We start from the raw sequence: 14,402 nt of genomic DNA on the forward strand, positions 1-14,402 counted from the left end.
AGCCGATAATAGGCGAATATGTATCGGAAAAATTCTCCCCTGGACTTTGGCTGCAGCCTTTTGCTACTAGGCGTGCTATTTTCTATGCAAAATACTACGAATATTCCAACAGAAACTATGATTGATTCATGCTGTTGGATATTTAATTAAAATTCGGCCCGGCCATTCATGACTGTATATATACAGATGTTTATTTATTACCCTATAAGGCATGACGACTCTGACATAGGATGCAATTACAGATTAACAACATTGTTAACTGTCTTTGTTTTTGCGTTTATTCGTATTGTATGGTATTGTTTTACAAAATTAAATAATTTCAATTCAAAATGAATGACAAATAGTCACAAGGTGCCTACAATTCAAAGCCATATAGCAAATTATTCATAACCATGGTATACAAATAACACTCACTGCACCCATCTTTCAATGAATGAGGAGGATGGTGATTTCTTTAATAACCGATATGAGTGACTTCATGTCGAATGTGATTAGAGGAAAATGACATTTAAACTGAAATTGTTTCTTGACATGACACATCAATTTCTATAGACGAACGGCGGTAGTTGTGACACAGGGTGATACAAAATATTTCATTAAATCACCATTCCCATTGCAGAGCGACATTTATCCGAATTCTAGTCTTCGTTCGCATACAAAACGAAAAACAGCTGATTTTAGTTTCTCTAAAAGGGATATTTTAAAAAATATTTAACGAAGCTATTGAAAAGGAACGAATAGGCATAAAAATACAAGGACTACCAATAAACAACATACGGTATGCAGATGACACCGTGATAATAGCTACCAATATATCTGTTTTACAAAGGCTCGTGGACAAACTTATATATGAGCGAATTATATGGTCTGAAAAAAATATATAAAAAACGAAAAATATGGTTGTGAGTAAAAAAGATGATCACGGTCACACCACACTAAAAATTAATAACAACATTATCGAACGAGTCACAAACTTCACATACCTTGGGGTAATATTAAACGAAAAATGGGATTCTTCGAAGGAAATTAAACGCCGTATAGAGATGGCCAGAGATGCCTTTTTATACCCTAAACCACATAGTGGTCAGGGTATAATAAGTTTGATCGGGAAAAAAATGTGCCTACCAGAAATATTGATTTTAGACCCCATAAAATATATACCGATCGACTCAGAATCACCTCCTGAGTCGATCTAGCGCTTGGTGTCCGTCCGTCCGTCTGTCCATGTATTTGTTGTTCACAGGATTCCGGTCGCAATTATTAACCGACTTGGATGAAATTTGGTACAGGATGTTTTTTGGGCACAAGGACGAGCGCTATTGAATTTGGAAGAAATCTGATCAAATTTAGATATAGCTCCCATATATATGTATCGCCCGATTTCGACAAATGGATTCACGTTGCGCTTTTTTACAAACCGATCGTCATCAAATTTTGCACATAGTAAACTTTTTCATCACCCTTTAAGTCTGCAAAATTTCATCGAAATCGGCCCATATATATGTATCGCCCGATTTTCCCAAATTTGGCCATAGAAACCTTATTTATTAAGCGATCTTCTCAAACTTGGCTTACTCTAATCTTTTATGGTACTGACAATATGTGCCAAAAATAATCGAAATGGGTTCAGATTTAGATATAGCTCCCATATATATATATATATATATATATATATATATATATATATATATATATATATATATATATATATATATATATATATATATATATATATATATATATATATATATATATATATATATATATATATATATATATATATATATATATATATATATATATATATTATTTATCAACCGATCGTACTCAAAGTTTGCTAAATGTGATATTCTATAGCTCTAACTGTATGTGCGAAATTTCATCGAAATCGGTTCAGATTTAGATATAGCTCCCATATATATGTATCGCCCGATTTTGCCAAATTTGGCCGTAAAACCCTTATTTATCAACCGATCGTAACCAAGGTTGGCTAAATGTAATCTTCCATAGCACTAACTGTATGTGCAAAATTTCATCGAAATCGGTTCAAATGTAGATATAGCTCCCTTATATATGTATCGCCCGATTTTTAAAAATTTGCCCCTAATAACCTTATTTTTGACCATAGGGGCCTCATTTATTAACTGATCGTACTCAAATTGTACACAAAGTGACCTTCTCTGGTATCAATCATACCTACAAAATATTATACAAATTGGTTCAGATTTAGATATAGGTCCCATATATATGCAACGCTCGATTTTGTCATATTTGGCCATAATACTCTTATTTATTAATCTATGTTATTCAAATTTTGATGTACTAGCTGATCCTATTTAGACTTACATTTAGCTCTTACATAAATCTATTGCCCTATTTGCAGAAATTTGGATTTATCACCCACAAATAATTGACCGATTACCTCTTTTTTAATAATGGACTCAATATTAGTGGCATACTAACTCTTTTGGTGCAAAATAAACTATAGCTCCTAATATTAGACATTTCTGCTCAGATTGTGACAAGACACCCCCCTTTATATTCTCCAAAACCTATACCAATGATACCCCATAAATGCTTATGTTTACTAATTCAGTGGGGGTTTAGGGTATGATATAGTCGGCCCGCTCGACTTTCTACTTTACTCACTTGTTCGAATATAAAAAGGTTTTTACAAACCATGACATAAACCTCTCTACAAAGGTCAGATTTGTAAAATCCTATATTTGGTCGGTACTACTCTACGCAGTTGAGACATGGACTATTAAAAATATTGATGAGATGAGACTTGAATCCTTCGAAATATGGGTGTATCGAAAAATTTTGAAAATTGCTTGGACAGATCGTGTACCAAACCACGAAGTTTTAAGAAGATTGAGATTGGAGAGACAATTGCTACGGCATGTTAAAACTCGAAAAATTGCATACTTGGGACACCTCATGAGAAATAACAAATACAGAATTCTGCAAACCATCATAAAGGGATCATAAAAATAGAAGGACAACGAGGAAGAGCCAGGTGAGAAGTAAACTGGCTGAAAAACATTCAAGAATGGACAGGCTACCGGGATGAATGTAATATGATATCAGCTGCAAGAAGTCGAGAGCTGTTTATGAAATGAAATTATTAACATTTTTGTTTAACTTATTGTATGATCGCTTATATCCGGATAACGGATTTGCAAATAAAGAAGAATAAGAAGGGGTATCTAATCGAAACGAAAGTCAATGCGAACGAAAACGTAACGTAATCTCTAAAATTGGGTTTCTCTAACTCGATGCGTTCGCATTTTGTCCAAATGAAATTTCAAAAGACCCTTCGTTTTGTGGAAAAAGGCATTTATAAATAAGGAAAAACTTAGGTTAGGTTAGGTTAGGTGGCAGCCCGATGTATCAGGCTCACTTAGACTATTCAGTCCGTTGTGATACCACATTGGTGAACTTCTCTCTTATCACTGAGTGCTGCCCGATTCCATGTTAAGCTCAATGACAAGGGACCACCTTTTTATAGCCGAATACGAACGGCATTCCACATTGCCGTGAAACCACTTAGAGAAGATTTGAAACCCTCAGAAATGTCACCAGCATTACTGAGGTGGGATAATCCACCACTGAAAAACTTTTTTGGTGTTTGGTCGAAGCAGGAATCGAACCCACGACCTTGTGTATGCAAGGCGGGCATGCAAACCATTGCACCATGGTTAGCATGCCCATTCACCGTGGTGCAATGGGCATGCTAACTATAACTATATGCTTCTATAATTATAAATTTATTTATAGTTATAGCAAAGATAATTGAGTATAACAAGATTAAGCATTGTGCTCTTATAAAGAGAAAACAAATGTCAAGGTGTAGAGGGCTATGAGAAAAAATTGTTTTATTTGTCAATTTTTTCCAAAGCAGCTCTGCCCAGGAATAAATTTAAAACGGCAATATTCACATAAAACCATAATGAATATTCGCTTTAAAATACGCATACGTTTTATTTTAATTTTCTACAATCGTTTTGGTATTGCTTTTGTGGGTTTTTATTCAGAAATTTATGAAAAAAGCTAATGTTATGATATTTTCCGACGCAAACGGCAGTACATTTGAGAGACACGTCGACGCAAACTTTATGATATTTTGTTGGCAGAGTCCTCTGGTGCTTCAGTTTTGCTATGACAAGACTGCATCTTCTTCTCAATTATCTTTGGCTATAGAAGCAGGCAGTGTTGCCAGTATTGGGGATATCCCCCAAAATTGGCGATATTTTTGTGTGAATGCGGACAAAATTTTCGAATTGGGAACTTGGGTATTTTTTGGGGATAGTAAATCAGGTTTAGAATAATGTTTACATGAAATACTTTTTTTTACATTCTAAAAAGATTGCTTGAGAGGTACAGTGTATCTTCTAAATATGAGAAAAGAAACTATTCTCCTCTTTAGTCCACGACATATGGTGCAAATGAAGCATTTGGAGTTGAAACGCAGTACGCAGGATTTTATAGGGGCCCAAGCGTTAAAATACATAGTTTTCTTGGCCATCACATTTTTCTACTATTGTCAAATCAAACGGATAGAAATATTTCGCCATCATCTTCATACATCACTGATTTGAACAATATATCCCTTAAATATCGGTATCATGGTTCGGCTATTTTTAACAACGCCTTCTATTGATCGATGCGAGCCATCGTGGTGCAATGGTTAGCATGCCCGCCTTGCATACACAAGGTCGTGGTTTCCATTCCTACTTCGACCGATCACCAGTTTTTCAGCGGTGGATTATGCCACCTTAGTAACGCTGGTGACATTTCTGAGTGTTTCAAAGTTTCTCTAAGTGGTTTCACTGCAGTTTTGAACGCCGTTCGGACTCTGGCTTATACCACCTTAGTAATGCTGGTGACATTTCCCAGTGTTTCAAAGCTTTTCTAAGTGGTTTCACTGCAATTTGAAACGCCGTTCGGACTCTGCTATAAAAAAGAGGTCCCTTGTCATTGAGCTTAACAGGGAATCGGGCAGCACTCAGTGATAAGAGAGAAGTTCAACACTGTGGTATCACAATGGACTGAATAGTCGAAGTGAGCCTGATATATCGGGCTGCCACTATAGCTAACCTAGCCGGAATTGTTTCGCCATGGAAGGGTCATATGTAACGTAAAAATTGTTACTGTCGCTTTGAAGGCAGAGATTTCTGATATCTTGATATCTAACGTGATCATGGAACAATCTTCCATATAGGTTACCAGGTTGATATCTGGTGAAGAGATGATGAAGAGAAGCCTCGCTACACAAATGTTAAAAAGGAGGGAGACACTATTCCTCCATGTATGCCTAGTTTATTCATTCTAGATGAAAATTTTTATCCCGAAATTCCTTAGAGGGGCGAATAATTTTTTCGAAATTCCTTAGATGATTGTCTACCAGCCATACACACCCAGAGAAGGAATATGATACCATGTTATTTTCTCGATGATTATGTATATGATTTCGGCGACCATGTTGATGGTCGAAAAAACAAAATTTTTGCGACAAAAATGTTCCATGTTCACCGTTCAAAAAAAAAACATTTTGCTCTTGAAACAAGTTTGTGGTGATCAGATTCCTTCTCTGCGTGCAGTCAGCCCATCATCTCTTACAATAATTTGGGGTGGAGTGATCCATAAAATCTCTTAAAAAGGCTTACTATGTCAATGCCTTTGGACAAATCCTACGAGAGTTTTACGTGCATATGTAGTCTACCTGCAATGTTCGCTATTAAGTCATGGTTAGGTTAACCTAACCTAACCTAAGTCATGGTTGCAATCCTGTTCTTGCAGAAACCATATTGATATTCGGCCAACAAGTGGAGATGTCTCCGCAAAAGTGAACCTTGAGCTTGATGATCCAAAGGAGGCTCTCTGTTTCGATGACAACATTTCGAAGTTCTAAAAGCAGTGTTCTTACATATATGTACTCCACACTATTGTGGCATAGCTGACCCCATAAGAATCCCTGTGATGGTTAAGACCCCTGTTGTTATGTTTTCTAATGACATGCTTACCTGTTGTTGTGAGTTGTAATTTTCGAAATCCATGCCGGTGATTGAAGGCTGGAAAATTTTCCGCTAGACTCGGGAAGAAGCATCAAGTTCCGTGACTATAGGTGAGAGAAGGTCGCTACAATTCCTCCTTGCTTGAGTCTTTGCTGTCTTTAGCAATGGAATCTCCCCACCGTTTTCGATATAATGGATGGTTCAAATGACACATTGAGGAGTCTGATCAAGTATCCAACTCCCATTATTCCTGGATACTTCGAAATCCCTTGGAGACAATGTTTTAGATGCTAGGACGCTATTGATGACATCGGAAACTTCAATTGTGAAAAATAGCCCCTATTTTTCACAATTGATCGTTGGATGGAAGACCAGGAATGCGATGACTGGTTCTCTTTATTGTTCCATCACTCTCGGTATGGCCACTAAATTGTGGCTTGAAAAACCTCAATAATCTCTTGGGATCAATCACCGTCACTGTAGCCAAAAGTGACTTCGAGGTGACTCTGAACCTAAGCTGCTAGCCATTAGTATACGCTTACGATGGTCGACTATCTTATTAATTTCTGTATTTAGTTCCCTGTTTCTAGGATTAGGAGGCCTAGTCTTCGAGTTCCTTTGCTTAGGCCTCGCCTGCGCAAATCGATCAGCGGGTGGCTCGTGCATTGATAATGACCTAGATCTTTATCACGGCAACGTGAACATGAGGGGAGAACGGTAGTTCACCGAAGCGGAAAGCGGTATAATCTCTGAATCCATTTAAAAGGCCTTTCTATTGATGGGTAGATTTCCGGCATTCAGATGTTATGAAATTGAAGGGCAAACATGTTCCATTTTCACCTCCGAAAAATAACATTTTGCCGCTTCAGTGAGCTCCCGTCCCCCCTCATGTTCATGTTGCCCAAAGGGCGTTCCGGGACATCATCAACGCAGCAGCCGCTCGCTTCATACCCGCTGGTCGAATTGCCCAAGTGAGGCCCAACTTCCCAGCCGAAGCGGCGGGACTCGCAGACGAGCGTAGTGAACGCCGTCGTGCTAACCCTGCTGATCCTAGAATCAGAAAACTAAATCTAGAGATTAGTAAGATTGTCGACGAGCACAAGAGGAACACTTGGTTAGAGCACCTGAAGCAATGTAACTTAGGCACAGGGACTGGTAAATTGTGGTCAACAGTGAGAGCCCTCTCGAACCCCGCTACAAGGGATGATGGGATTTCAGTCACCTTTGGCGACGTGACTATGACTGATCCGAAGACATGCGCCAAATACTTCAACCGACTGTTTGTCGAGCATCCCGAGAGTGATAGAGCGAAAAGGAGAGCCACTCGTCGCATACGTGGTCTCCGAGCCGACGACACACCACAATTTACCGCAGCCGAAGTTACCAATGTCGTCAACAGCGCGAAGCAATCTAAGGCGCTGGGCCCCGACGGAATTTCAATGCTAATGCTGAAGCATCTGGGAATACTGGGAGTTGAGTACCAGACCAGACTCCTCAATTTGTCCTTGGAATCACTCATTATACCCGATGTCTGGAAGATGGGAAGAGTGATTCCACTACTGAAGCCAGGCAAAGATTCGAGTAAAGGTGAATCGTACAGACCGATATCCCTTCTCTCGCCAGTAACCAAGACACTTGAGGCACTACTCCTCCCCAGCCTTGTGGAGAATTTTCCAGCTGCCCACCATCAACATGGATTCCGTAAGGTACACAGTACAACGACGGCCTTACATGACATTTCGACACATACCAATAGGGGACTTAACCAGCCCAAGCCGTGTCATAGGACGGTCCTCGTGGCGCTTGACCTATCGAAAGCGTTCGATACGGTCAACCATGCCACATTATTCGAGGACATCGAAAACACGTCCCTACCGGCAAGGGCGAAGCGTTGGGTTTTGAATTATATGTGTGGACGCTAGTCGTACGTGGAATTCAGGGACAAGAAGTCAAAACCCCGTAGAGTTAAACAGGGAGTTCCCCAGGGCGGGGTGATATCTCCGGCACTGTTTAACCTCTACCTGTCCTCGATTCCACCACCTCCTGACGGCGTCGAGATTGTGTCTTATGCGGACGATTGCACAATCATGGCATCCGGGCCCATTGTTGATGACATTTGCGATCGATTAAATGTCTACCTCGCTGATCTTACCAGTTATTTCACTGCAAGAAATTTGAGGATATCTTCCACCAAATCCTCAGCCACACTATTCACTACATGGACGGCGGAAGTACGCAGGCAGTTGAATGTCAGACTCGATGGCGAAACAATTCCGACAACAAATTACCCCAAGATTCTCGGGGTCACATTCAACAGCCTATATAAGTCGTCCGCCCATGCCACTGCAATTTGTGATAAGCTTCGCGGTAGAAACAAGGTCCTCAAGTGGCTTTCCGGCAGTATTTGGGGTGCGGACAAAGAAACCTTGTTAACTACATATAAGGCAATTGACCGGTCAGTGGTAAACTATGCAGCGCCAGTGTGGACACCTCAAACGAGCGATACGCAGTGGAATAACATACAGACCTTTCAGAACGCTGCCCTTAGAACCGCAACAGGATGTCTCCGCAGTACGCCCCTGGATCACCTTTATGCGGAGACCAAGATCATCCCAGTGCGTCGACACAACTACATGTTGTCAAAGCAGTACCTCTTGGGTGGATAGACAACCTCCACCCAGGAATGTAAGGGTCTTCACCTTCTAGAGCCAGAGATCCAGCGTTACAAAAGAGAGCCTCTAGATCAGGCAGCATACCAGACAGGTCTGAACAGGATTCATGAGGATACTGTAGCTGAAGCGGTGAGAAGCTACAAGGTTAATCCTGTTCTCGGAGTCCGACCGTCGCCCATTGCACCGGAGGAGAGAGACCTCCCACGGCAGACAAGGGTAGTTTTGGCCCAACTAAGATCAGGCAAGTGCAGCCGCCTCAATTCATACTTATCAGTGATTGATAGCAGCGTAGCTGACGTGTGTCCCATATGTAATCAAGGGCCACATGACACTCGTCACCTTTTTGCTTGCCCAGCTAAGCCTACCCGTCGGACGAAACTACATTAAAAACTGTTACAACAACAACAACATTTGCTCTTGTTTGGGGTGATCATATTCCTTCTCTGTGTGTTCCAATTTCCAATTTCCTAATCTCTGAATGCCGGACATCTTCCCATCTATAGAAAGGCCTTTGGGATGGTTTCAGGGACTATACCGCTTCCCGCTTCAGTAACCTATCTTCCCAAAAATAACATTTTGCTCTTGAAACATGTCCATACACCTTTCTCTGGGTGTATGGACATGTGACCTGAACCAAGTAATATGACGGGTTAATCGGAATAAGTCATTTATCCCCCTTCACCTTGCTAAATGTGAAATCATAAATTTCTTCTGTCAGGACTATACCCATCTCGTCCTTACATATGAGAGAATGTGAATTGAAAATTCGCTTTAAAGTCTCATTTCGGGATAGGCCGGGATACTTGGAGCGCACCTCGCAATCTGCGGAATATAAGCATAGTATACCTCTATCTCTGTATCCAAAAGACTTGAATGGGAGTAGCAGTCAAGTCTGAGACACCGGAGTCGGAATCAAGTTTGGCACGACTCCATACTCCCGGTCTTAGCCCTACCTTATATTTTCTAATTGTCTCATGGACCACATTCATTATTTTGGAACATTTCTTTTGGCTAACTCTTTTTTCCCCTAGACTCAACGAAATTCAAAAATTATAAACAATTGACTGAATTATTTTGCCACAAATCTCCTGTCGGTGGGTTACAATAATGAGATATGCTTCGGTGGAAATGCTCACAAATGTTGGACTAGTACCATAGAAGCCTACGATTCCATATTGCATGACTATGGATTGCCATTTTGCCACTGCGGCTTCGTCGAAAACAATTTATGCATATGCTCGATTGAATATCCCCTTTGTGTTGTAGGGGGAGGAAAATTTGCCATAAAACCATTTAATATTGAATTTAGTCATTATAGACAGGGATATTTTTAATATTTCATTTATTTATTTTCCCATTTCTTGTTATGTTCATATAAAGCCCAAAAATATGGCCATGCAATGTTCAACATTAGGGAAAGCTATAATGCATTCTGCTGACAAAAAAATAATAAATTACGGAAGTATAAGGAAGTATAGCCAATGATGACGAAGTAAAAAGGACACTTAAAAAATTTACTTGGATTCAAAGTTTTTGACCTTCCCCCAAGGATTTTTGTATTGATTCCGAGCCAAAGATGCTGTGTCTTTCAAATAATGAATTTCTTTTAGGAGGCTTTACCCATAAAATGGACCGATAAAAACTAAATTCGATAAAGGCTTTTGCAGGCCTAAAATACCTCCAGATATCCAATTTCAGGCAAATCGAATAAAAATTTCGGTTTCTACACTGAAAAAAAAGCATACCCGGTTCCAAAGATTTTGTCTTTACTTTAAACATTTTGGCATTGATTCCGAGCCAAAGAAGCGGAGAATACAAGTAAGGATACTTGCTTCTAGGAAGCAAATTTTAATTTTTCGGTTTTCAGCTTTTTTTCTTCATATGCTATCAAAGTCCTTTAAAAACGAAATAACGACAACTTTATTTTCCAAATTAAGACTCGACTTCCACTAGAAATTATGCTGTGTTTCAAGTAAAAAAGTCTTTAAAATAAAGTGTTGAAAAACATGTCCTATATTTGAACGATTTTTTGCTTTGTAGTCAAGATGCAAAAAGACAACAAATTTAAAGACAATTTCAGTAAATTTAAAGATTTTTTCTGAATTATTAAAGTCAAGTTGACCTTAGACCAAACATTTTTTCTTTCATGTTATGATATCCATTTTTAAATCAAATCATTTAATTATAAGGACAATACGACTTCATTGAAAAGTTTATTTACTTTTGGTCAAAGAAAAAAACTTTATACTAAAGAATTGCGTCTTTTATGCTAAGCAAAATTTGCATTCGTATTTTAAAGACATGAAATCTTTGACCTCACGACAATATTTTTTTCAGTGTAGGTGCAATATCAACTACAGCCAGTGTTGCTAGAAGTAGGAGACATTCCCTATATGTAGGTTTTTTCTAATATTTAGCGTCTTCTAGGGACGTAGGACCACAATCTAGGGACATTTTGTAATAATTTTTACACTTTGGTGGCTCTAGAGGAGGAAATTAAAAGCCGGCAAGGCTTGATCTTTAACAATGTGTGGTAACAACAGTTACCACTCATGCCATAAAAAAATCTAACAAAATTTGAAGATTACCACAAATTACAACAAATCTACCAAACAAATATTTCTATAGAAATTTTTGTTATAACTTTATTCCTATAGAAAATTTTGTCAACATTTTATTTCTATAGAAAATGTTGTCAAAATTGTATCTCTATAGAATTTTTTTTCAAAATATTATTTCTATAAAATTTTTTTTCAAAATGTTATTTCTATGTAATTTTTTCTCAAAATTTTATTTCTATGGTAAGGGTGGTTTAGGGTATGATACACCCAGAAAAAAGTGACCACTTCTTTAAGTTAAAATGAACTCATTGTGAAGAAAGTTGAACTTCGTATAGCGCCAAAGGCATTTTTATTTGTTTGAACGATGTGATTTTCGTAGAAATTAGGTATAATGCATTCCATATATTAGTTAACATTTTCCTATATTTATGTACCACTATACTACAGAATGAAAAAATTTAACTGATTTGAACTCATATATGGAATGATTTTATTGAAATTTTTTCATTCATTTGGACAAATCTTACATATTTGTGGTAAAACTTTTACTTCATAATTAGAACTGCTTGCCTTCGTTTTTAAATACAATTTTATTTATTTATATAAGCAATTTTATCTTCAATAAAAGACATGTTTTATTAATATATTGAATATATTTATTAAGAATCAACAGCATCGACTGTCCTTGAAATATTAGTTTATTATTCCACTATTTCCAATTTCCATGTGATATTATCAAATGTAAAACGCACTTTTTCATCTTCTTCTTGTACTTTTCACTTTTAATAAGTTGCTTCCTAACGATTTTGTCCTCCTTTTACAATTTCAATACCTACAAATATAAAAAATGATAAAACATTTTTGTTACAAAAGGTTAGCGTCACTGAATATTACCTGATATTTGAAGATTCCAAAATGAAGACAAATGAAAGGGTTGTTATTCTGCTGGTGTTTTCTTCCTTTATACACCGTCACGACATTGATAGATTTATTTTCAAAAAAACGAAAAATTTTCTCACTAATTTAAAATAACAAATATTGTATATATTTTATTTGCTATTTATTATATTATTTTACCATATTATTTTTTAACAATACCACAACAACGCGATTCCAACTAAAAAAAAAACAAACCACGCGCAAACATATCGATTACACCCACGCGCAAACACATCGTTTACGATGACAGGTATCGATTACAGGTAGACAATATAAATATAGGAAAATTTCCTATATTCTAACAAGTTTGTTTCCTTAAGTTTTGAAAGGATTGTATACTTCTTAGTACGAATGAACTAAAATATTTTTCTAAGCCAAGTGTTGTTCGTATATATGAGAAAGTTTCTATTATAAAGGAAGTCGCAATTATCATTTTATAAGAAATTTTACTAATTTTGAGGAAACTTGGTTTTAGTTCGGTTTTTGTTTATTTTTACGAATGCTTTGTTATCGGTGAATAAAATTTTCTTTTTCAGTAGTAAATTCTTATACCCCGCGAAGAAAATAGTATGAGTAAAATTCCATGCCTTATTCTAGTTAATGAACTATTCCTAACTGCTTACAGTTTAGGATTTTTTTACTGAAACGAGTAAATCTTATTATTTCTCACAAAAATTTACCTTAATGGAAATAAAATGGATAAACTATGTTGATGAAAAATGTTTCCTTTAGTTTCGAAGGCACTTTTTTCTGGGTGTATAGTCCCTCCACCATGGATTGTATAGAAACTTGTACTAAAGACTGTCACCCACAATCGAATTACTTGGGTTGCGGTAACACTTGCCGATGGCAAGGTATCCTAAAACTTCCTAACACTATCTTCTAAATGACAATGTAGTCCATACGGGATATATATTAAACTCAACAAGTATATACGGCCGCAAGTTCGGCCAGGCCGAAGCTTATGTACCATCCACCATGGATTGCGTAGAAACTTCTACTGAAGACTGTCATCCACAATCGAATTACTTGGGTTGCGGTAACACTTGCCGATGGCAAGGTATCTTAAAACTTCCTAACATCGTCTTCTAAATTACAAGGTAGTCCATACGTAGTATATATTAAACTAAACAAGTAAGGAAAGTCTAAAGTCGGGCGGGGCCGACTATATTATACCCTGCACCACTTTGTAGATCTAAATTTTCGATACCATATCACATCCGTCAAATGTGTTGGGTGCTATATATAAAGATTTGTCCCAAATACATACATTTAGATATCACTCCATCTGGACAGAATTTGATAGACTTCTACAAAATCTATAGACTTAAAATTTAAGTCGGCTAATACACTAGGGTGGAACACAATGTTAGTAAACAAATATGGGAAACATTTAAATCTGAAGCAATTTTAAGGAAACTTCGCAAAAGTTTATTTATAATTTATCGCTCGATATATATGTATTAGAAGTTTAGGAAAATTAGAGTCATTTTTACAACTTTTCGACTAAGCAATGGCAATTTTACAAGGAAAATGTTGGTTTTTTGACCATTTTTGTCGAAATCGGAAAAATATATATATGGGAGCTATATCTAAATCTGAACCGATTTCAACCAAATTTGGCACGCATAGCTACAATGCTAATTCTACTCTCTGTGCAACATTTCAACTAAATCGGAGCAAAAAATCGGCCTCTGTGGTCATATTTGTGTAAATCGGGCGAAAGCTATATATGGGAGCTATATAAAATTCTGAACCGATTTCAACCAAATTTGGCACGCATAGCTACAATGCTAATTCTACTCCGTGTGCAAAATTTCAATAAAATCGGAGTAAAAGATTGGCCACTGTGGTCATATGAGTGTAAATCGGGCGAACGATATATATGGGAGTTATATCTAAATCTGAACCGATTTCAATAAAATTTGGCACACTTGACTACACTACTAATTGTATTCCTAGTGCAAAATTTCAAAAATTTCCAAATTGGGGTAAAACTCTGGCTTCTGGGACCGTATTAGTCCATATCGGGCGAAAGATATATATGGGAGCTATATCTAAATCTGAACCGATTTCAATAAAATTTGGCACACTTGACTATAGTACTAATTGTTCTTCTTGTGCAAAATTTTAAGCAAATTAGGGTAAAACTCTGGCTTCTGGGGCCATATAAGTCCATATCGGGCGAAATATATATATATATATATATATGG

General features: G+C 37.3%; 1 long non-coding RNA gene across 1 annotated transcript; it reads right to left on the reverse strand.

Annotated features, from left to right (window-relative positions):
- Positions 1-11,821: 11,821 nt before the first annotated feature.
- LOC142228479 (uncharacterized) lies at positions 11,822-12,247 on the reverse strand. The gene is made up of 2 exons (XR_012720177.1): positions 12,145-12,247; positions 11,822-12,082 (listed from the first exon to the last, which is right to left on the reverse strand). It is a non-coding gene; the product is annotated as an uncharacterized LOC142228479 (long non-coding RNA).
- Positions 12,248-14,402: the final 2,155 nt, after the last annotated feature.

This window comes from Haematobia irritans, chromosome 3, assembly GCF_050003625.1.
Source record: "Haematobia irritans isolate KBUSLIRL chromosome 3, ASM5000362v1, whole genome shotgun sequence".
NCBI lineage: Eukaryota > Metazoa > Arthropoda > Insecta > Diptera > Muscidae > Haematobia > Haematobia irritans.